The sequence below is a fragment of the Bos javanicus genome, chromosome 8, assembly GCF_032452875.1.
Source record: "Bos javanicus breed banteng chromosome 8, ARS-OSU_banteng_1.0, whole genome shotgun sequence".
Taxonomy (NCBI): Eukaryota; Metazoa; Chordata; class Mammalia; order Artiodactyla; family Bovidae; genus Bos; species Bos javanicus.
Window position 1 is genome coordinate 49,775,147 of NC_083875.1, and position 21,192 is coordinate 49,796,338.

Consider the following 21,192-nt stretch of genomic DNA (forward strand, 5'->3'; position numbering starts at 1 on the left):
ACCTCATGGGAAGAGCTGACTCATTGGAAAAGACTCTGATGTTGGGAGGGATTGGGGGCAGGAGGAGAAGGGGACAACAGAGGATGAGATGGCTGGATGGCATCACCAAGTCGATGGACATGAGTTTGAGTAAACTCCGGGAGTTGGTGATGGACAGGGAGGCCTGGCGTGCTGGGATTTATGGGGTCGCAAAGAGTCGGACACAACTGAGTGACTGATCTGATCTGATCTGAAGGATTAAATAAGACAATTTGTATAAAACTCCAAATAATCCTCAAAAAATGATAGGAGTTAGATGTTTTTGCTACAACACCATGTATCTGTTCCAGAAATACCTTGATTTCTGCAAAAACGTACCCCGAAAGGACTTATTGGAAAAACAGGGTTTAGAGTGGATAACTCAAAAATTATTCCTATTTGTAACCAGAGCACAAACATAAATAATTAAAATCCTAATAAAATTTCAACAGTTGAATATCCATTGACAGTTCTACCCTTTGCAACTTTAGTCTCAGGTGAGGACTTCTCCCCAGGCAAGTGGATTGAAGAGGGTCTTGATTTTTTAAAGAAATCAGTTTCATCAGAATTTTTTTTAATGGTCTAAGATATAGATTTCTTAATCACTTTTTGGTTTTTAAACCACAAAGAAAATATTTTTGGAGATTCTTTATCTGCACTCTTAGTTTTACCAAATAGCTAAATATGTAGGAATCATAGCCACAAAACCAGCCACTGAGAAGACTCTTTCAGGACTTAAGGTCCCCCAGTTCTGCTTAAGTCTTCAAATATTTATAATGATTCTCTTTAACTGAGAGATAGTTCGCCACTGCTTAAACATTAATATGCTGGGAGAAATCACAAATTAAATAACTGGACTTCCTTTTTGAGTCCCTGGTGGCTCTGACAGTAAAGAATTTGCCAGCAATGTGGGAGACCTGGATTCAATCCTTGCGTCAGGAAGATCCCCTGGAGAGGGAAATGACAACCCACTTTAGTATACTTGCCTGGAGAATCCCATGGACAGATTGCATAGCGTTGCATAGCGTCAGGCACAACTGAATGACTAACACTTGCACTTTTTCTTCTTCTTTAAAATAACACTATTTTCCTAACAGATATGAGCACATTTCTTTACTAGAAACTTGCATTATAAGAATAGACTTATTATTTCTTAAATAGAAAGAATAAGAGGGAATGAATTTTATAAAAAGCATAAGTATTATTTGATTCAGAAATAGTATTATTCAAAAATTGAATGTGTTGCTGAGTCCCTAAGTTTTGCCCAGCTCATTTGCAACCCCATAGACTGTAGCCCTCCAGGCTTCTCTGTCCACGGGATTCTCTAGGCAAGAATATTGGAGTAGTTTGCCATTTCCTTCTCGATATCTTCTTGACCCAGGGATTGAATCAGGGTCTCTTGCAGCTCCTGCATTGACAGGTGGATTCTTTACCACTGAGCCACCTGGGAAGCCCCAAGAAACAGATTCTTTCTAATAACAGTTATAGAAAAGTGAATAAAATAATAAAGGGCCATTTTCCTGGAGTGGCTGAGTCCTTAGAATTGATGAACTGGTTATCTTCTTGCATGTACTTCCAGCCAAATCCAAACCTATTAATACAATCATAATAATTATTCCTGGAGGTCAAGCTCTCTTTAGAATTATTTTTTTTCAAGAAGGAGTGGCTTTTACATTTAAGAAAATGTCAAATATTCAAACAGTACAATTTTAAAATAAAACTAAAAAAAACTCCCAGCTTATTCAGCTCAAAAATTTTTAGTAGTGATATATGAATAAAGGATTAAACATTAATCACATTAATTAAAATTAATTAAAGTTTTTTAAAAATTTAAAATGCTTGGAGGAAATGCTTGGGAAAAAAGTTTGATCACATGTTCTTTTTTTTTGAAGTTATACCATGACATTAGCTGAATGAGGAACACATAATAAGTTGGAACAGTATTATAATACTATATTGAGAATTATAGTTTGTTCACTTGAGAATTTCTCATTTTTTTTTGAATTATGGTATATATATGTGTGTGTATGTGTGCTCAGTCACTCAGTCATGTCCAACTCTTTGTGACCCCATGGACTGTGGCCACCAGGTTCCACTGTTATGGAATTTTCCAGGCAAGAATACTGGAGCCAGTTGCTATTTCATTCTCCAGAAGGTCTTCACAAGCCAGAGACAGAAACTGTGCCTCTTGAGTCTCCTTTATTGGTAGGTGGATTCTTTACCACTATACCACCTGGAAAGCCCCTGGTAAATATATATATATATATATATATTTACAATATAATATATTATATAATGTATTATACAATACAATATATTATATAATGCTAAGTCACTTCAGTCATGTCTGTCTCTTTGCGACCCTATGGACTGTAGCCCACTAGTCTCCTCTCTCTATGGAAATCTCCAGGCAAGAATACTGGAGTGGGTTGCCATGCCCTCCTCCAGGGGATCTTATCCACTTAGTGATTGAACTGACATCTCTTAGATCTCCTGCATTGACAGGCGGGTTCTTTACCACTGAGCCACCAGCGAAGCTCAATATATATATATATTTATATATATATAAATATATATATTTATCAGTTCAGTTCAGTTCAGTTCAGTTCAGTTGCTCAGTCATGTCCGACTCTTTGCAACCCCATGGACTGCAGCATGCCAGGCTTCCCTGTCAATCACCAACACCAGGAGCTTGCTCAAATTCATGTCTATCGAGTCAGTGATGCCATCCAACCATCTCAACATCTATTGTCCCCTTCTCCTCCCACCTTCAATCTTTCCCAGTATCAGGGTCTTTTCAAAAGAGTCAGTTCTTTGCATCAGGTGGCCAAGTATTGGAGTTTCAGCTTCAACATCAGTCCTTCCAATGAATATTCAGGACTGATTTCCTTTAGGATTGACTGGTTGGATCTCCTTGCAGTCCAAGGGACTCTCAAGAGCCTTTTCCATCACCACAGTTCAAAAGCATCAATTCTTCAGCACTCAGCTTTCTTTATAGTCCAACTCTCACATCCATAAATGACTACTAGAAAAACCATAGCTTTGACTAGATGGACCTTTGCTGGCAAAGTAATGTCTCTGCTTTTTAATATGCTGTCTACGTTGGTCATAGCTTTTCTTCCAAGGAGCAAGTGTCTTTTAATTTCATGGCTGCAGACACCATCTGCAGTGATTTTGGAGCCCCCTCAAAATAAAGTCTCTCACTGTTTCCAGTATTTCCCCATCTATTCCCCATGAAGTGATGGGACCAGATGCCACGATCTTAGTTTTCTGAATGTTGAGCTTTAAGCCAGCTTTTTCACTCTCCTCTTTTACTTTCATCAAGAGGCTCTTTAGTTCTTCTTCACTTTCTGCCATAAGGGTGGTGTCATCTGCATATCTGAGGTTATCGATATTTCTGCCAGCAATCTTGATTCCAGCTTGTGCTTTATACAGCCTAGCGTTTCTCATGATGTACTCCACATATAAGTTAAATAAGCAGGGTGAAAATATACAGCCTTGATGTACTCCTTTTCCTATTTGGAACCAGTCTATTGTTCCATGTCCAGTTCTAACTGTTCCTTCTTTACCTGCATACAGATTTCTGAGGAGGCAGGTAACGTGGTTTGGTATTCCCATCTCTTAAGAATTTTCCACAGTTTATTGTGATCCACACAGTCAAAGGCTTTGGCGTAGTCAATAAAGCAGAAGTAGATGTTTTTCTGGAACTCTTGTGCTTTTTTTGATGATCCAATGATGTAGGCAATTTGATCTCTGGTTCCTCTGTCTTTTCTCAATCCAGCTTGAACATCTGGAAGTTCCTGGTTCACATACCATTGAAGTCTGGCTTGGAGGATTTTGAGCATTACTTTACTAGCGTGTGAGATGAGTGCAATTGTGCAGTAGTTTGAACATTCTTTGGCATTGCCTTTGTTTGGGATTGGAATGAAAACTGACCTTTTCCAGTCCTGTGGCCACTGCTGAGTTTTCCAAATTTGCTGGCATATTGAGTGCAGCACTTTCTCAGCATCATCTTTTAGCATTTGAAATAGTTCAACTGGGATTCCATCATCTCCACTAGCCTTGTTCATAGTGATGCTTCCTAAGGCTCACTTGACTTCACATTCCTGGATGTCTGGCTCTAGGTGAGTGGTTATAACCATCGTGGTTATCTGGCTCATGAGATCTTCTTTGTATAGTTCTTCCATGTACATGTAATAAAACTTTATCCATTTATAAGCATACAGTTCAGTGGTATTAAGTACATTTACATGGTTATCCAATTGTTACCACAGTCTTGTCCAGAACTCTTTCATTTTCTGCAGCCGGAACTCTGTACCCACTAAGCAATGCCTCCTCCATTCCTTCCTTACCCCAGCCCCTGTCAAACACCAATCATACTTTTAGACTCTGTGAATTTGATTATTCTAAATGCCTCATATGAATGGAATCACACAATACTTATCCTCTTGTGGCTGGTTTTTTTTTCCCACTTTGCATAATATCTTCAAGGTTTATCCATATTGTAACATGTGCTAGAATTTTTTTTGTGTTTAAGGCTGAATAATGTTTCATTGCATGTACATACCATACTTTGTTTGTTCATTTTTCCATCAGTGGACAACTGAGTACTTCCAAATTTTAGTAATAGTGAATAATGCTGCATTAAACATGAGTGTACAGATATCTATTTGAATTCCCAGTTTTGGTTATTTTTAGTATATACCCAGATGTGAATTTCTGGATCATGATAAAGGAAAAATTATTCTGATACATATTAAGCCAGTGAGGGAGACTTTATTCAGAACTATGGTGATAGTTGTCAAGACCATCACCACAAGGGAGAGAGATTGGGCTCAACTCTGAATACAGTGAAGAAAGCTAGGGATTTGTAACCAATGAGCAGATTGAGGGGATCAGTGGCTGGAAAATAAATATGAGAGAACATCACAAGTCAGGGCATTCATGCTAAACAGACCTAATAGTATTCTTGCTAAAGGCTGGCTGACCAGAGAATCAGCTATTGTGGATGCAGAAGAGGAATTTGAACAAGGGTGAGAGATTTCCTCTAAAGTGACCTAGCATGATTCTTGCTACAATTGGACCGCAGACCCCAGGATAATGCCTAGTCAAAAAGAGGACTCAGAGAAGCCTAGTTAAATTTGTTCAAAAATAGAATCTTTTCCAATAATGTGATAATTAAATGTTAATTTTAGAAGAGGGGCACCATACTGTTTTCCACTAGCACTATTTTGTTCCCATCAGAAATGCATAATGGTTCCAGTTTTCCACAACCTTGGTCACACTTGTTATTTCTTGAGGCTTTTTGTTTCACTTCATTTTGTTTCTATAATAGCCATGCTAATCGGTAGGAAGCAGTATCTCATTGTGATCTGACTTTCAATTCCCTGATTATTAGTGTTGTTGAGCATTTTCATGTGTGTGTGTGTGTTTTTTTTTTTTTTGACCATTGCATATCTTCTTCTTCTTTTTTTTTTTTACTTTACAATATTGTATTGGTTTTGCTGTACATCAACATGAGTCCACCACAGGTGTACACGTGTTCCCCATCCTGAACCCCCCTCTCTCCTCCCTCCCCGTACCATCCCTCTGGGTCATCCCAGTGCACCAGCCCTGAGCATCCTATATCCTGCATCGAACCTGGACTGGCAATTAGTTTCTTATATGATATTATACATGTTTCAATGCCTTTCTCCCAAATCATCCCACCCTCTCCCTCTCCCACAGAGTCCAAAAGACTGTTCTATACATCTGTGTCTCTTTTGCTGTCTCTCATACAGGGTTATCATTACCATCTTTCTAAATTCCATATATATGCATTAGTATACTGTATTGGTGTTTTTCTTTCTGGCTTACTTCACTCTGTATAATAGGCTCCAGTTTCATCCACCTCATTAGAACTGATTCAAATGTATTCTTTTTACTGGCTGAGTAGTACTCCATTGTGTATATGTACCACAGCTTTTTTATCCATTCGTCTGCTGATGGACATCTAGGTTGCTTCCATGTCCTAACTATTATAAACAGTGCTGCGATGAACATTGGGGTACACGTGTCTCTTTCAATTCTGGTTTCCTCAGTGTGTATGCCCAGCAGTGGGATTGCTGGATCATAAGGCAGTTCTATTTCCAGTTTTTTTAAGGAATCTCCACACTGTTCTCCATAGTGACTGTACTAGTTTGCATTCCCACCAACAGTGTAAGAAGATTCCCTTTTCTCCACACCCTCTCCAACATTTATTGCTTGTAGACTTTTGGATCGCAGCCATTCTGACTGGTGTGAAATGGTACCTCATTGTGGTTTTGATTTGCATTTCTCTGATAATGAGTGATGTTGAGCATCTTTTCATGTGTTTGTTAGCCATCTGTATGTTTTTGGAGAAATGTCTATTTAGTTCTTTGGCCCATTTTTTGATTGGGTCGTTTTGTAAGAAATGTCTATTCAAGTCCTTTGTCCATGTTTTTCTCTTCGATTGTCATTGTTGAATTCTAAGAGTTCTTTATATTGTCTAGATGTTAATCCTTTTTCAGATATATGATTTGCAAATATTTTCTCTCATTTTATATATTGCCTTTTCACTATGTTAATGGTGCCCTTTAATGCACAAAAGTTTTAATTTTGATTGAGTACAAATGATCTATTTTGTTGTTGTTTTCCCCACAATGTTTTAGTATCGTGTCCAAAAAATTATTGCAAAATCCAATGTCATGGACGTTTTCCTCAAGTTTTCTTCTGATACGTTCATAGTTTTATTATAAAACTAATTTTTACTCTGATATATTTATCATTTTGAGTTAATTTTGTATGGGTCCAACTCCATTCTTTTGGATCTGGAAATCCAGTTTTCACACCATTTGCTGAAAAGACTGTCCTTTCATCATTAATGATCTTGGGACTCATAGAAAAATATTTGACCATATATGTAAATATTTTTCTGGGCTTCCCCAGTGGCTCAGATGGTAAAGAATCTGCCTACAATGCAGGAGCCCCAGGTTCAATTCCTGAGTGGGGAAGGTCCCCTGGAGAAGAGAATGGCAACCCATTCCAGTATTCTTGCCTAGAAAATTCTGTGGACAGAGGAGCCTGGTGGGCTACAGTCCACGGGGTCACAATGAGTCGGACACGACTGAGCAACTAACAGATTTCATTTTCATATATGTAAGGATTTATTTCTGGGTTCTTTACTCAATTCCATTTATCAATGTGTCTGTGTTTATGGCAGTACCAAACTCTTTTGATTATTATTGCTTTATAGTAAGTTTTGAAATCAGAAAATATGAGACCTCCAACTTTGCTCTTATTTTTCAATATTGTTTTTGGTGTTTAGAGTCTGTTGAGATTCCATGTGTGAAACTTATCAGAATGAAAAACATTAAACAGTATTTGAAAGAAAATACTTGTGATTTATAAAAATTGAGACTGTATAAGGCTTTAGCACAATGCAGAATATGCCATAGACCAAGTGTGGTCTATTTCACCAACAGGATAGCAGGCCAATGAAATCATTCACTCCTGAGTTCCTGATTCCAGACTTAGACAGAGGACATCTGCATGACTAATATCCAATCACATCTTTCTAAGAGGGCTCTTGATTGAGCCCTAAATTTAATAACAAGTGCCTTAATAAATGTCACACAGAGGAGAGACTGGGAGAAGACTGAGACAGAGATTGGAGTGACACATCTACAACCCAGGAACACCTGAAGCCACCAGAACCTGAAAGAGACAAAGCAAAATTACCCCTATAGCCCTTAAGAAAGAGAAGGGTCCTAATAACACCTTGATTTCAGACTTCTGACCTCCAGATTGTAAGTTAATATACTTCTGTTGTTGTAAGCCACCAAGTTTGTGATGATTTGTTACAACATTCCTTGGAAATTAGTATTCCATCCCGGACCATTTGGTACATGGGTAGAAGCCACACCTGACAACCTAATACACCTCCTGTATTATGAAGGCACATCAGTAAGGATTGCTCTTGTAAGCAGCAGAAGTTTCAAAGTTTAAACCTATGAATTCTCCAGTAGAAGGCAGTGTCATCAGAGGCTAAGAGCACAGCTGTTGTTGTTTAGTCACTCAGTCGTGTCTGAATGTGACCGCATGAACAGCAGCACACCAGGCTTCCCTGTCCTTCACTATCTCCTGGAGTTTGCTCAAATCCATGTCCATTGTTAGCCTATTTTCTAATTTCTCTTTGGCTCAAAACTTATCTGCCAAACAGAGAAAAAAATAGCAGCTCTTTTAGAAGTTGGGTATAAGAAATAATTGATATAATATGTAAAGTACTTTCAATGCTTATTCCTTGTAAGCGCACAATAAACATTAGCTGCCACAATTATTATTATGGAAAGGATTTTCCTCTTAATCAATGGGAATGCAGGGCAATTCTCACTATCGTCCGCTAACAAAGCTTTCAAATGACACATTGCCAAGCAATTATTACCAATTGTCTGTAACGTGAGTACTGGAAGGAGGAATTTTATATAACTATGTAATGTCTATACATTAATCCAATGTGGGGTTAATTGTACTAAGAAGGTAATACTTAAAAACTTTAGTACTAAAAAAAAGTGGGTTTTTTTGGTAACTAAGTATGACATGACTAAATGCTGGTTAGGAAAAGTTCTGCCCCTGTGTCAGAAAGTCCCTATGGTTTGTAAGTCCTTGTCAGATTTTTTTTTTTTTTTTGATCGTATTATTTTGAGAATTTCCATATTTAGAGATACATGATGTTTTGTGAATAGGATACCATAGCTCAGGGCCTGAAGGTTACTCTTTGAGGTTTATCCCTGTCTCTGTGGGTTTGCTTTCTTCATCATGTGAGAAAGTACTTGCTATCAATGATCCTTCTTGGACACTCTCATTAAAAGCTGACTTGAAATCGTAAATAATTATGGGACCAAAAATGCCAAAGCTTTAAAGAAAAGTCTATTATGTAATAACTTATAGACATCTTGGCAGGAAAATGTCAACGAGCCACACACCATTTCCCTAATAACACGTAGAAAAACTAGACTGTACATGCTTGAGAGGTAGAAAAATTAATGTTTATCCTGGTCAAACAAAAACTTGATGCGGATAATTTTTTCTTAAATCAAAGCTATTTGATTTAAGTCATACTCAGAAGTTAACTGTTCTAGTTGTGGAAAAACGAATCTGTCCACTTGAAGACTCCGGGGATGCTACCAACATGCCCGCAGAAGGGAACCTGAGTTTCCTAGCTTTTTCGTCTTGTCCACCTTCTTGCTCCTGCGCTTGGTGCGCAGAGCGCTGAGAGCATGCCCCAGGTTTCCTGAAATTCACGGTAAAGCAGTACCTCTGCACCATTGTCTTTTATCTTCCTGCTCTTTGCTTCCTTGCTACATACCTTTCCACCGCAATTCTGCTTATCAGTGGCAACTGAAAAACAGTTAAGTTTTTCCATCCTCCTTTCCAAAATAAGTTTCCATCCGACACCCTTTTTGAGACGCCTTGCTCCAGGTTGTCCCTCTCCCTCCACTCTGCTGGAATTTCCCAATTTCCAGGATCTAATTCTGGCTGCAGAGACCTCTCCAGTCTTCTGTCTGACTCTCAAACGCCCTAATCCAGCTCCAGACTCCTCCCCACACGGGTCCAGGGTCCACCCCTCACTTTCTAGAACCAGAATGTTCTCTCCCAGCCGTTCCCCAGGCCTTCTGCTTCTGTAACCACACTGTTCCTGTTTCCTAGGATAACCTCAGCTTTCTTCAAAACCTTGTCTGTCGTTCGATCCTTCCGCCAGATTCCTCATGTTTGACTGCAAGATTTCTGGACACAGGTGGGCCTTCCAAGCTTCATTGTAACTTAACTGAATGGATTTGTTGATCTCACAGCCAGTTGTTTTCTCCCCAGAAAGGACAGCAACTTGGAATGCCGCTTAGTCGTATTGAGGAACTTTTTAACATGCCTCCGCCCCTAGAGATTTGGATTTAATTAATCCGTTTGGGATCACAGCCTATAATGATTTCACAGCTTCTGGAGGAGGCCTGATGTGTGTGTGTGTGTTTAGTTTTGAGAATCAGTGCAAAAGCCTTCAACTTCCTCGTGCTCTTTTCACCTAGTTCTCTTAAAGGGTTAGAGTTCACCTTAATTCCATGCAAATGGGAAGCAAAAGGGTTAGAGTTCACCTTGAATTTTTGACGATGCAGCAACCCACCCTTAGTGAGATGAACACCCTCTGTTCTCAGCCCCACTTCACCCCAAAACAACAGGAACAGAATGTGCCTTCAGAGCTTTCCAAGAAAGTTGCTGGGAAAGTTGGCAATGTGTCTGGGTCTGGTAAACTGCCAAGGAGAATTTCTTAAAGACTAGAAGGGCCCAAGTTGAAAAAGAATCCAAGACAGTCACACAGTTACTGACATTTGTTGATGAACCGTTGACTGCTCTGGGAACTCTGGCAATTAACCCTGGACATCACACTCAGGCTTCTGTCCAGCGTTTCCTTCTAACTTTGATTACTGAAGGCTGCAGCTGGCCTTCAAGGTCCTCTAGTCTGAAGGGACCATTTTACAGATGAGAAAACTGAGACCAAAATAGACTATAATTTAACGGAGTTCCCACAGCTAAATAGCAAGCGAGGGAGGCAGGGCAACCCAGTCATCTCTGTGGGAGTCAAATCACACTTAATTCTAACCACACCCATTCTCATCTACTTAGTCTGCTTTGAAAACACCGATAAAAGGACTGTTGTCAATATACAAATTAGTATTGGTGAATGCCTAAGAGAAATGGACTTTTTTGACTTTTGTGAAAAAGCAAGTGCTCCAAGTAATTGGTGATTTGATATTAAGCTTAAAAAACATGGGAAATAGGGACTTCGCTGGTGGTCCAGTGGCTAAGACTCTACAAGGTCCTCAGTTGGGGAACTAGATCCCATATGCCGCAGCTAAGAGTTTGGACTCTTCAACTGAAAACAATAATAGAAAAAAAGATCACCAGGCCACAGTTAAAGGTTTCCCATCATAATTAAGACCTGGCACAGCCAAATAAATAAGTAAATGTATTTTTTAATGGGAAATAAATGAAGAAAATGATTTTTTTTATCTTGTGAAGCCTTTCTGTAACAGGATGATACATTACCTCACAGAGGTATGAGTTTTGAAAGACAGTGTGGATTAGTGCTTAGTTCTGGATCTGGCACCTAGTAAGGGGATAAATGGTCACAGAAGCAGGAGAATTTTCACAAAATCAGCACGCTGCAAAGCCGCAGCATGGTGACATTCTCACTGTTTTCTTCCTGAACTGAGAGAAAAAGAAAGGTTTGCAAATTGCAGCTGTTGCGTTGATTAGGGACTCAAGTTTTTCTTGTTAGTTTAACTGCACATTTTTTTTTCCCCATGAAAAGAAGTTGATCTTTAACTTTCAACCCCAAAGTTTATTACTTAGGAAACAATGCCAACCAAGTGAGTGTAATCAGCCACATTTTATCTGTGAACTTGGGAAGGTGAAACAATCAAATAAGATAGGTAACAAGGTTTTTCTTGCATATTCAGCGTGGGAGAGTTAAGATACACATTTCTTTGGTCCTTGGTGCCTTTTTTTTAAGTGGAATGTAAGTGTAGTGCTTTTTACCACGCTATCATTTTCTTCTGAACTGGAAAACAAATTCATTGCTGCTAGCAAGGATGCCTCTCAGTGTGTATATGTATCTATGTATTACATATATATATACATGAAATCGAGTGCTGGTGTACTCAAAAACCCAAAAAGAACTGAATATTTACACTGGCCAATGAGTATACTGCCCACCAATGTTATTTGTCTCAAGAACTAATTTGCCAAGTGTGAAATTCAGTTATATTCTTTCAAGGGAGAGAAAGTTTTGTATTCTCTCTGTAGTAACTATAAAACACAATAGCTGGACTTCCCTTGTGGCAGAGTGGATAGAACTCTGCCTGCCAATGCAGAGGACATGGGTTCAATTTGAACCCTTGTCTGGGAAGATTGCGTATGCCGTGAAGGAACAAAGCCCATGACCACAAGTCCTGAAGCACTCACAGCCTAGAGCCACCCACTGCAACCAGCGAGCCTGCGTGCTGCAGCTACCAAAGCCCAGGTGTCTGGAGTCGGTGCTCTGCAACAAGAGAAGCCTCCACAATGAGAAGCCTGAGCACTGCAAGGAAGAGTAGCCCCCATTCGCAGCAGCTAGAGAAAGCTGGGTCCTGCAGTGAGGGCCCAGTGCAGGCAGATAAATAGATAAAATCTTAAAAATGCAATAACTAACAAAAATATTCTTCATGTCTATTAAACTTTATTTTGCAGGGGAGAGAGGTATGACCCTCTTGGTAACAGAAACCAGTTTTAGCTAGTTTAAACGGAAAAGAATTCAGTCTGAGGACAAAATCTCATGAAGATGCTAAAACAGTGAATACAAAGTCATGAGACCACTCTCTATCTTTTATTTCTTTTCCTTTTTACTTCATTTATTTTTCTCACGGTTTCTTAGGTCCTCCTGGCAGGTAAAATGTCCCCAGGTTTTACTTTCAGATTTATGTCTTATAGACCTAGCTGCCCAATGAGAAGATGAACCTTCATAGTCCCAGTTCCATATTCCTAAGGTTCATCTTGGACTGAAGGCTTATCCTTGGATCAACCATCTGTGACTGTACGGACAGGTTTCAAACCAGCAGAATTGCTTCAGAAAGTCACTTTTACAAGCAGGCTGAGAAGTTTAAGAATAGACTAGGCAGACAGCCAATTAGATTTCTACTAAATGGCTTGTAATTCACCAAGTACTTTTAAAAATAATAATAATTTTATTTGTTTATTTATTTTTGGCCATGCTGGGTCTTTGTTGCTGCATGGGCTTTTCTCTAGCTGCAGGGAGTGAGGGCTACCCTTCCTTGCAGTGCTCTGGCTGCTCACTGTGGTAGCTTCTTTTGTTGCGGAGCATGGACTCTAGGCACCCAGGCTTCAGGAGTTTTGGCATGTAGGCTGAGCGTGGCTCCCAGCCTCTAGAGCCCAGGCTCAATAGTTTTAGCATTCGTGTTTAGTTGCTTTGCTGCACGTGGGATCTTCCCAGATCAGAGATCAAACCCATGTCTCCTGCACTGGCCAATAGACTCTTACTCCTGAGCCAGTTGGGAAGCCCTAACCAAGTACTTTTTAATGATGATTGCATTTCATCCTCACACAATGACAGATGACACTATACACAGTTTTTTTTATAGCACTTATTACTTTGTAATCTCATTTTTGTTCTTCTAGTTTCCTCATTAATCTGTGAAATTTTTTTTTGTATTTTTCAGTGCCTGACATTGGGGTGTTTAATAAATATTTGTTGAGAAAATGTATGACTAATTTTTGTTAAGTAGAACACAGGTGAGACAACTGGGATGCACTTAGATTAAGTGACAGGATGAAGATTCCCCCAGCTAATGAGTATGAAATCAGGTTCTGTAGCCTCAATCCATTTGCCACCCACCAGGCTGCTTCCTACAGTGAGTTATCCTCTTCTTCTGTCTATGATGTCAACAACTGACATGAAAGGATTTAGTCTGATGGTTAGATCACGCAAATAATAGAATTGAGATAGACATACAGTGAATTTTACAAGAATTTAATTTTACCCTGTTGGTGCATTGTTTAATAATAGTTTTCATCTAAATATAAAGAGTCTGTACTTTTCTCCTAAATGTTTACATGGAGAAAGACTACTTAGTCTGTGCTTAGAATAGCAAAAATGATGGTTAAATTTTTCTATTTTAGGTGTTTTATACCTGAAAATGATATTCGGCATGGCAGTCACTTCTGGAGAGGTGACCACTTCTTGCATAATTTTGGTGATGGTTTTTGTTTTTGTAAGAGAACTAGGAAACAAAGGAAGGAAGGAGGTGTTTCCTCCTGGCCCATGGTCCCTCCCCATCGTGGAAAATCTTCTTCAGCTTGGAGACCATCTTTACCTTACATTCATGGAAATGAGGAAGAAATATGGAGATGTCTTTCTCATCAAACTTGGCATGGTGCCTGTCCTCGTGGTGAATGGGATGGAAATGGTGAAAGAAGTGCTACTCAGAAATGGAGAGCATTTTGCAGCCTGACCTAACGTTTAACATTTTCTTTCCTGGCACAATGAAAGAGTCTTACGTTTTCAATTATGGGGAGAATTGGACACTTCATAAGAAAATTGCTTCCAAAGCTTTACGAACATTTCCTAAAACAGAAACAAAATCCTCCACCTGGTCTTGCTTACTTGAGAAACATGTCATCGAGGAAGTCTCTGAGCTGGTCAAAGTTTTACAGAATTGACTTCCAGGAGTGGCAGCTTTGAACCTAGAGGTGCTATTACCTGTGCTATGGCCAATGTTGTCTATACCCTTTGCTTTGGCAAGATGTATGACCACAGTGATGAGGAGTTTCTTAGAATTGTTAAAACAGATCATGACTTACTCAAAGCCTCCAGTGCTGCAAATCCTGCTGATTTCATACCATATTTCCAATACCTTCCTTTGCGAATTATAAATGCTCCCCAGGAGTTTTATCATGCCCGGAATCAGGCATTTATTCTCTATTATTTATTACTATTCTCTCTATTTATTCTCTATCAGGCATGTTTATTGCTCTACATATACGAGATCATCTTACAACATGATAAGGTAAGGGTTTAAATGCATGACGGGACAAGGGATTTGGTGAGGAGAAAAATAAGTGGTGAATGCATTGAGAACTCAGACAGTTGTATGTACTACCCTGGTTCTTTTACTGTTCAGTTCAGTTCAGGTCAGTCACTCAGTCGTGTCCAACCCTTTGTGACCCCGTGAATCGCAGCACGCCAGGCCTCCCTGTCCATCACCAACTCCCGGAGTTCACTCAGACTCTCGTCTATCGAGTCAGTGATGCCATCCAGCCATCTCATCCTCTGTCATCCCCTTCTCCTCCTACCCCCAATCCCTCCCAGCATCAGAGTATTTTCCAATGAGCCAACTCTTCGCATGAGGTGGCCAAAATACTGGAGTTTCAGCTTTAGCATCATTCCTTCCAAGGAACACCCAGGACTGATCTCCTTTAGAATGGACTGGTTGGATGTCCTTGCAATCCAAGGGACTCTCAAGAGTCTTCTCCAACACCACAGTTTAAAAGCATCAATTCCTCGGTGCTCAGCTTTCTTCACAGTCCAACTCTCACATCCATACATGACCACGGGAAAAACCATAGCCTTGACTAGACGGACGTTTGTTGGCAAAGTAATGTCTCTGCTCTTCAATATGCTATCTAGGTTGGTCATAACTTTTCTTCCAAGGAGTAAGCATCTTTTAATTTCATGACTGCAGTCACCATCTGCAGTGATTTTGGAGCCCCCCCAAAAAAGTCTGACACTGTTTCCACTGTTTCCCCATCTAATTCCCATGAAGTGGTGGGACTGGATGCCATGATCTTCGTTTTCTGAATGTTGAGCTTTAAGCCAACTTTTTCACTCTTCACTTTCACTTTCATCAAGAGGCTTTTTAGGTCTTCACTTTCTGCCATAAGGGTGGTGTCATCTGCATATCTGAGGTTATTGATATTTCTCCCGGCAATCTTGATTCCAGTTTGTGCTTCTTCCAGCCCAGCGTTTCTCATGATGTACTCTGCATAGAAGTTAAATAAGCAGGGTGACAATATACAGCCTTGACGTACTCCTTTTCTTATTTGGAACCAGTCTGTTGTTCCATGTCCAGTTCTAACTGTTGCTTCCTGACCTGCATAGAGGTTTCTCAAGAGGCAGGTCAGGTGGTTTGGTATTCCCATCTCTTTCAGAATTTTCCACAGTTTATTGTGATCCACACAGTCAAAGGTTTTGACATAGTCAATAAAGCAGAAATCGATGTTTTTCTGAAACTCTCTTGCTTTTTCGATGTGATGTAGTTTTTCCATAATGAACCTCACCCAAACCATTAATATATGTGAAGTCCAGTCAGAGAGATTATAGGGCAGTATTACTTAGTTCTCATGTGGGGACCCAAAAAAGAACTTGGAACTTTTTGAAATCTCAGAATTTCCTTACTGTGGAGATAAGGCTCATACTTGAAATATGAATCTGTCCTTGGCTGATGAATGATGATCAACATGTAAATGGGTTTCCTGAAGAAATGACCCAATAATTTTGTTTGTCTAATTTTATCTCTGAAACTATGAGGTCTTAAAAGTATCAGCATAGCTTTTTCAGAAAGTTCTTTGAATAATTATAAGGAATGTCCTATAGGAAGCTTCCAGTTTAGTCTCATATTCTTCTTGAGTTTCTTTCCGATGGAGAAATGAACTTTGAGATCATAACACATGTAGAAACGTTTTCCAGATGACAGAAGCAAACCTTTTTGTGAGGCCATTGAAATGTTTTGGCCCAATTTGATGGTCCACAAAAAAGAAAATTTCTCTCTCGAATTATGTAAACACTAGAAAAAATCCTAGTTGTTAGGGAACTATTTCCTGAGAGTAAAGCATTGGGGGGAAACATGAAAAAGTAGATAATTGAACAAATGAAGAGAGTGTGGACTTAAGTCCCATCTGATTAAAAGGAATGGGCAGAAAACAATCTGTATCAAGGTACCAGCCTGGAATTCTAGATCAGATACTGTAAATAAAACAGTTTGTGAAATTCATAAAATTTTTTTCCTACTCCCTAACCTATCCCAATACCACCTCCTTCTGCCTGGCGATTATAGTAAAATTCTTACAATAGGTTTGAAAACCTTTATATTTATTGCTTAGCATTTTCTCTATAAGTTAACCTCTAATTTTTCTAAGTGTGCTTCTAGACATAGGCATACTCTTTATTGATTGAAAAAAAAAACTTTTAAGAAGAAAATTGAGTTTGGTAACTTGGTTTTCTTCACTACACTCTTTTATGATTGATCATTACCACTGACAAGCAAAATTAGTTGCAAGATTTAAAATGATCTACTTATATTCTTTACATTCCTAAGTTAATTGGGTTCATTTCAAGTTACATGGTAATATGGCTCTTCCTGCATGAGAGTCGTATGTGCTGTAAAATGTAAGAAGCGATGAATAATCATGTTAAGGTTTGTGTCCTCAGGACCATATCCAAGATATCACTGATGCTCTGATTAGTGCATGCCACAACAAATATGCTGTCGCCAAAATAACCATCTTAAATGATGATGAAATTATAAGCACTGTGAGTGACCTCGTTGGAGCTGGTATGTGTTGCCGAGGACCAGCCCCGGCTGATCCAGGGTATTCGAAGGGGAGACGGCGTCGGCGACTATTTATATGCTAATTAGAGATATAGAGAACAATAGAATGAGGATAGCTCAGTAGGAAAATTCAGTGGAGAAAAGAAGCTGAGTAGCTTGGTTTACGCGGGAGACCAATAAAACTTCAAGACAAGAAGTTTGCACCACTTACGTAGGCCGCAGGCGCCCTCTCGAATAGCGGAAGGTGTCTCACCCTAGACACCTTCTCGAGTGGGTCTTAGAAGCCCAGGCATGATTAGTAAGCGTGGTGGGTTCCGCGCTCCAGATGGAGACTCAGCTGGAAGTTAAAAGAAAGAATGACATGGGGAGACCAAGCGTTGGTGAGCAAGGCCCCTAGCTTTATTTTTAACAGGGGCTTTTATACCCTAAGTTACACATAGAGGATAATAGGGGATGCAAAGTCAGCAGTCTTTGATTCTTATCAAAAACCAAGGTTTCTTTCCTGCAAATTTATCGTATACAAATGGTTTAGGTGATTTACATCATCTTCTGGCCAGAAGGCCTACTAACATTTTATGACTCTTGACAAGGACTTATCAACAAAGACTTACTTTCTCTAAGAGTAATTATTTTAAGGTTTGGCACCATCTTCCAAAGATAAAATTGCATTCCTATAGGGCGGATGTGTAATGGGTTTACAACAAAGGAAAGAATTTATTACCTTAAGGGTCTAAAGTTACTAACACCAAGGCCACTACTTATTTTTTCTACATACCCACTATTAATTAATACATATTCAAGGATACAATTCAGGGGATGTGAAAACTTGGCAACAAGCATTGACTCATCAATGAAATCCTTTACTAGTTTATTCTGACAGTTTTTAACTCTCTGAGAGGCTCTAAGCTATTTGAATATCTTAAGCTTCCTATGCCTCTGGAGGCTAGGAGACTGTAAACAATCGTATGCATAGCTGCAGGAGTCCGGGTAAACTTGTCAGGCGAGTTAGAGAGCCATCTGAGGGGTTTGGATTTAAACACTCCTAATTGCCCAGGAACTTTATTAATTGGAGCTGTAAGTTAACTCTTTGACACACAGAGAGAGAGATGGTGGTAGGGGACAGCCCCCAGTAAAGTCAGAGGTGAGAGCACAAAGCAATAAAGTAGGCAGACTCTGGTTTTTGGGGGGAAAATGCTCGAGAATATCCGGGGGGACTCCTGAGGCTCGATCCCGCCTTTGCGTATGCCGAGCCTCCTTCCTCATGACCTTTGTCACGAGTGGAATGCCTCACCGGCTCCCCGCAATGTATGACTATTTATCAGTATTTAAGGTGAATGACAGTTAATCACAATTTTCTGTTTTCTGCTATAAAGTATTTCCCTCTTTTGATATTGGCCATTTACTACTCTTACATTAACTACATCCCACTCCCAGTCCCTTTCCCAACCCATTGACATTTATTCTTAATCTGTTTAAGTACTGTTTTTTTGTCTTATGTATTCTTATAAAATGGGCTTGATATTTTCATGTACTAGTGTATCTTCTTATATTTATCATGAACTTTAATATATGTAAATTACATTGTTATTTGCATCTCCTTTCTAACCTTTTTCATGAAACCCTATATTTTTAAGATCCAATCATGGTTGTTAGGTGTATTTCTAATTCGCTGCTTCTAACAACTGCATAGTATGCCATGGTCTGTACCCTCCCCACATTTTACAAGTCAGTGTCTCAGTAATGCAGATATTGAATATCTTGCCAATGCTAAGATGACCATCTTTGTGTATCAATTTTGTCTCCTTTTTCATAGTACTCTTATGTTATGAACAGAATTTCTGGGTCACATAATAAAAGGATTCTTGAGTTTTTCATATAGATTGTCAATATCCTTTTCAGGAAGATAATTTATATCGCTATCACACCACTATCATTCTTAACACTTCAGTTTTTTTTTCTTCTTCTTCTTCTTAAACCATTTTTACCTATTGATGAAAGCAATTTTCAGGTATTGAGGTCTGGGGAAGTTATTATGGTGGGCACATGATTTGGCTTCAGCTTTGTGCTCAAATTTGGACAGGGCTTCCCAGGTGACTCAACAGTAAACAATCCACCTTTGAATGCAGGAGACCTAAGAGACGCAGGTTCCATCCCTGGGTTGGGAAGATCCCTTGGGAGGAGGCATAGCGACCCATTCAAGTATTTTTGCCTGGGGAATCCCATGACAAAGGAGCCTGGTGGGCTACATACAGTCCATAGAGTTGCAAAGATTTAAACATGACTGAAAAGACTTATTCACTTTGAAGATAGGGATAATATATCATCCTCTTCCTATGATACCAATTCTAGCACTCCTTCGAAGATGAAATTTCCTTCTCAGACACCATGTCATGCTGACTCACTGAAACCTTGAAGGATGTACCCCTCTCATGTTTGATGCTTGTTCTTTGTTCTGACAAAATATAAAACTGTGGTTCAGGAATCTGTAATGGAGCTGGACGGTCATTGTGGACATAGTTTCAGACACGTTCCTGCATCACTGAGAACTTGAATTTTCTGTGATATATCAAACTCAAGGACAACACCAGCCATTTTCAAAACAATATCTGCTAGTAGCTGCCAGCTACAAACTTATGGTTTGAAGGTTTCTCCTTGTAACTAAGCAACTATTTCGGACCTTAGGCAATCCTTGCTTAACAACCACACTTACTTCTTGCCAACTCCAGCCATAATTCTTGACAGACACCTTATGTAACTTTGCAGTTTTTTCCTATACAAACTTTCCCCATTTTAATTCTGGGGAAACACAATTCAAGTGCTTCTTGAATCTGTCTCCTGGGCTACAGTCCTCAGTTTAGCTCAAATGAAACTCTGTTCTAGGGACTTCCCTGGTAGTCTGGTTGTCTGGTTGAAGAACTAAGATCCCACATGCCTTGTGATATAATATTGTAACAAATTCAGTAAAGGCTTTAATATGGTCCACATCAAAAAATCTTTTTTTAAAAAAGCTCTCTTCTATCCCTATTATAGATTGTTTATTATTTGTGCTGACACTATCAAATTTCTTATAGTTCTTGTAAGATACTAGACTGTAGAAAGCAAATTCCCTTAGTATAACAGCAACAACAGCAAAATTCTAAAGATGTTTTAACAGTTTCATTTTAGGTGGAATATTCTTCAGATTTGTATTCTCCTTTCTTCTTTATGCTGTAGTTATTGGCAATTTAATTCACTTTTTTCCTAGGATCTACATATTTGTGTTCCTGAATTTCCTTTGCAAACAGAGGCATTTGTTTGTTTCTATTATTTTTCCTCATGCCAAAATAAATAATAGGTTGCTTAAGCCTTGATACAAAAAAAAAAAGTTCATGATGATCAAAATCTGAATCCTGATATTTATCCAAATAGTCCTAGGTCTTGGATATAATGTTCATGGCTCTACAGTGTGCAAAATCAGTGTCTTTTATGCAGCATTCATGACTTGTTTTGTTTTCTTTTAATAGCAAATAGAGACAATATATTCTGAATAGAATTCCATGTTCTCGTACCATGCTGTACGATACTATAGACACCATTGTTGGCAAATCCATTTGGGCAATTTATTTTCAGGATAATTCCTTGCACTATGAAGTCATGTTAGAAATTTTATGGCATAAGAACTGTTGAAATCTACTGGCTCACTGCAAGAGATTGCCCTGTTCAAAAGATGTAAAACCAGGTCTTGAGAAAAGATGTTTGGGAAGGAGTTCTCTTTGCTCTGATGCTAAATTTGGGCATATTTCTTGCACATGTTGTGATGCAAGGTTGTTTAGAGAACAAACAAATTCTGAAGTCCCAGTGCAGTGAAACCACAAATTTGAATTAGAGACTCACTTTGTCTCTTGTGTGGTCCTGGTAAAATATTTAACCATCTCTGTGCTGCATGTTTCTCATCTCTAGAGTGAGACTAATTACAGCCCCCATTTCCAATGACAGGGCAATCAAGTGATCACTATTTGAAATTATCACTGTTATTGTTGTC

The 21,192-nt window shown here is 39.1% G+C and overlaps 1 pseudogene; it reads left to right on the plus strand.

Annotated features, from left to right (window-relative positions):
• LOC133252703 (cytochrome P450 1A1-like) overlaps positions 1–21,192 on the plus strand; it is a 48,815-nt pseudogene that overhangs the window by 17,925 nt on the left and 9,698 nt on the right.